This window comes from Triticum urartu, chromosome 4A (assembly GCF_056163025.1).
Source record: "Triticum urartu cultivar PI428250 chromosome 4A, HENAU_Tu73, whole genome shotgun sequence".
Classification (NCBI taxonomy): domain Eukaryota; kingdom Viridiplantae; phylum Streptophyta; class Magnoliopsida; order Poales; family Poaceae; genus Triticum; species Triticum urartu.
The window spans coordinates 60,759,489-60,763,731 of NC_141876.1; the positions used below are offsets into that span (position 1 = coordinate 60,759,489).

Sequence of the window (4,243 nt, forward strand, 5' to 3'; positions counted from 1 at the left end):
GCATTTTGTTAATATGCCGTGATATTTTGATGGCCGACGCCGACGGCGCGGCGCCCGTGGGTGTTGTTCCTCCTTCCTGCAGGGTCGTCATGGTACTCTCCGGCCTTGTCCGTCTTCGAGGTTTGTCTTTGGGTGAAAGCCTTTTGCGCTGCTATAGCAGGGTCGGCTGATGTCGTTGTTCTTGGGTCGCTTTTCCCTTATGGTCGTCATCTTGAAGACTAGTTCCCCTTCGCGCTTTCCCTAAGGTGGACATGCAGAGTTGGTCGCAGGTAATCCTCCTGGTCCCGACGGTCCAGTGTGTCAATGGGTGCGCCTATGTTTGTTTCTCACTACGACAGAGAAGTCGGAGCTGCGCGCGGCGGGCCCCCGCGACAACGATGATTCCATGAGGGCGGTTTCAGCGGACAGTGCTCTCCGGAGATCGCGATGGACTAGGTCGTTGCGAGGCTTGCAACTTTCTCTTGCAATGTACATCAACAAAGTTGGAGCTGCCAGTCGTCGATGTCTTGGCTGATTGAGTTGTTGATTGATTTCTTTAAATTAACTCTCTTCATTATTGAACACTTTATTTTTGCTTTCTTGAATTTATATTTTATACATTTATTTATCTCGGTCGAAATCCATGTCAACAGATGCCCCTCGAGGTCTGGGTTCGAAGTGAGATTTTTTTTACTCGGGCCCAGAGCTCGAAACTATACATATTTTGTTTAAAGCACTTCTGGTGAGTATAATGGGTTTATGCCTTTTTAGACGGTCGTGTGCCAGCTACGTACAGCTTTTTAACCATACGCTGCAAATGTGGAGGCTAAAAATCAGGCCACTTCTGGCTTATCCGGCTAACAAACTTTATCCTATGCCTTCCTCAACTCTTTTCCCAACAAACAAACAAACACATATTTCTCTTGGACCATCGAGGAGACATCGGAGACGAGGCTCAGCTCAATTCCGTCCGGACTGTGGCCACAGCCTCGTACGTATTAAGATTTCCTTTGCATGATATTGTATATTCATTCGCAAGTCTCTTGATCAATTCATTGGCTGACTACTCTGTTACTCCAATCGCCTAGATTGCTTTCAATCCTTCAATCCCCGTGATGCGTCCCCGCTGGAGCACGTGGTGACTTGAACCAGGTGTGATCAACTTTCTTTTCTCATTGAGCTTTTATACTTCAACGTCTAATGTGTCCCCTTATGTTTTCCTTGTATCTTTTTATCCTGCTGATGATGCAGGAGCCAGTGATATTTGGGTCACGGCTTGGATAGATCCGGCTTAGTGGACTTGCCTTTTGAACGGTATGACTATACCTTCCTCTGTGGTCGCATCTCTGTTCTTATTTATAGTACTGTCAAAGACGCAATTTCTGGTACGTATGGAAATTCGCGAAAGGTTATATATACCAATGTATGAGGCTCGTAATGCGTTTGATCTATATCTATTCATCCGAAAATTGTGATCCCACGGTCGGCGTTCCGGGAAGCCTCTATCCGGGCTTGGTCCGTCGTTCGACTCGGGGATTTTTTTTTTGTCAATTAGTAGATTGCTCACTGTTGGCGCTCCAGGAAGCCTATATATGGGTTTCATCCTTCGTTCAACACACATAAAATGGCAGGCGTGAGACACGCGTCCACGTCATTGATACAGAGTTAATAATTTAAATACGTATATGCATACAATAAAAATAGGATCAAACATTGCAGGTACTTTATTTCCAGAACTCTTATATTTACATAAAAATTCTGTTAATTACATCTCCGAAGAGAAAACCCCTGATTAAGAATTCCAACATATCTATTACATAAGATTGCAACACATTCCTATTACAATATGCTACAAGAAAATTCCTCCTCGCGATCGTCAATGCACTCCTGCTTGGGTACTTGAAGTTTGCTTTCATGCAAGTACTTCTCCATAATTTCATGTTTGATATGTTGGAGTATATATTTTCCTAACATGTTTAATTGTGGTCAACCTCATTTATATGATGGTGCAGAATGAAGATGGTTTTGACTAGGCTTAGTTTTATCCTACGTTTGGCATATAGGATATGTATATATTTTTCTTTGGGAATTTTATACGACATCTTTGGTTTTGGTGGCATGGATACATGTGACATGCCAATTTTAATAAGTTTTGCATCATCACATTACTACTATCACCGCGCGACACTGATATATATGGTGCCCGTGTGTAGCGTAATGGACTGAAGCTTTCTGACACAATTTTAATGCTTTTTATAGTGCATATGATATGTGCCATATTTTGTTGACTTTGACTTCACACGGTATCAAAACTAACCACGCGGTGCAATGATATGACACACGTATAGCTTGACCCGAATGGAGTTTGTTTATGATATTTTTTATTTGTTTAAAGCCTATGTGGGCTACATGGAATATGCCTTATCATGTATTTTGCATGAATTTTGTATGCATATGTGGATGTGGAGTGAACTTATTTTTTATTGAGTTCTGCTTTACCTGTATTACTACTAACACGGTGTGGCACTAAGATAATGCCCGCGTGCAGCGTAACCAGGCAAAGGTTTGTGGAGCAATTATGGTGTTGCATGAGTCGTATGACATCTATCATTTTTGTTTATGTTTGTACCTCACATGGTATTAGCACTAACTCCACATAGCGTCATTTCATTGGCGCTAGTGTGTAGCATAACCCAAGTAAAGTGAGTTTATGATATCCATTTATGACGATGCTAATAGTTTAGGCTCTTATAGCATTGGAGCATTTCATGCCATATTTTATTTGACTTTGGACCAAATATGTGGCCTGAATATTCTGTTTAGTTTTCTCTTTCTTGTATTACTACTAACACCGTGTAGCATTATGATAATGCCCACGTGTAGCGCAACCAAGTAAGATTGGTTTTTTATGCAACATGTTTTATAATTCATCTTGCATGATTTGGTTTCTAGGTGTGTATCGTGAACACATTTTTAATTAAGTCTTGCCCTGCTCGTATTACTACTAACACTGCGTGGCATTAAGATAATGCCCACGTGCAGCGTAACCAAGTGAGGGAACATATTTTCATGCTCTTATTTGTATTGCAACTAGCATGACACATAATGCCCGTAGCGCAACCAAACAAGAGATTATCGTGAGTTCAGTTTAGTGCGTCTGTAATATCATTCCAACTTAGTCATATCCATTTTTTATGATCACCAAATTAAGTCAATTTTATGAGGTTTTCGCACCTATGACACTCTCTTGATTCGGATCCATGTATAGGGACCAAACCAAGGAATGAGGCGTTCATCTTGGCTTGTATCGCTAAAGGGACCGAACCAAGACGAAGATCAATAGGACGAAGCGCACGCAACATTTAAAGGAACCGTGCTTACAAGAACCATGCATGCTCCTTGACTCTACCTCGATGGCCGAGCCGAAGGCAAAAGTTTGGGCTAGATATAACATGCTCCTTGGTTTGTACCGCGATGGCCGAACCAAGGAAAAATTTTGGGATGAATGCAATATGCTCTTTAGACTGTACCCAAATGGCCAAACCAAAGGCAAAATTTTGAGATAGATTAAACCATGCACCTTAGTCTGTACCGCAATGGCCAGACTAAGGGAAAGAATTTTTTGGGAGATGAAATATGCTCCTTGATTTGAACCATGATGGCCGAACCAAGGACTAGAGTTTTGGGGATGGAGGAAGCATGCTCCTTGGTTTGTACCGCGATGGCCGAACCGAGGACAAATTTTTGTGTAGATTAATCATGCATTTTGGTTTGTACCATAGCGGCCGAACCATAGGCAAGAATTTTAGGGAGATAAAACATGCTCCTTAATTTGTACCATGATGGCCGAATCAAGGGCTAGAAATTTAGAAGAAGAGGGAGAAGAAAGCTCCCTGGCTTGTACCACAATGGCCAAACCAGGTGCTAGAGGAGAGCCATTGAATCTCACCTTTCAAACCTCCTACTCGCAGGACGCCTGTCTCCTTCTCTCCTCCTATACTACTATATGTGTGTGTAATTTTTAGCAGATGAAAAGAACGATCTAAGGGGCCGACCCTAGAGCAGTCAGGCATCCTGGTATTTATAGAGGAGCAAGGGGCGCGCATGCTGCCTCTCCCTTCCCATGGGCGCTGCGCTTTGTATTTGGCCACGTCGCAATCGTGCAGATCGTGGCAGAACGTGGGCGCATGGCTGGTTACGCCAGCGAACGATTCTCACTTCTTTTCGTGGATATGCTAGTCCGTATGCATGCAGATATTTTGAG

The 4,243-nt window shown here is 42.8% G+C and overlaps 1 long non-coding RNA gene across 1 annotated transcript; it reads left to right on the forward strand.

Moving 5' to 3' along the window:
* Positions 1-350: 350 nt before the first annotated feature.
* Positions 351-3,963, forward strand: LOC147974765 (uncharacterized). Its single transcript, XR_015600270.1, has 3 exons — positions 351-970; positions 1,068-1,131; positions 1,231-3,963. It is a non-coding gene; the product is annotated as an uncharacterized LOC147974765 (long non-coding RNA).
* The last annotated feature ends 280 nt before the right edge of the window (positions 3,964-4,243 follow it).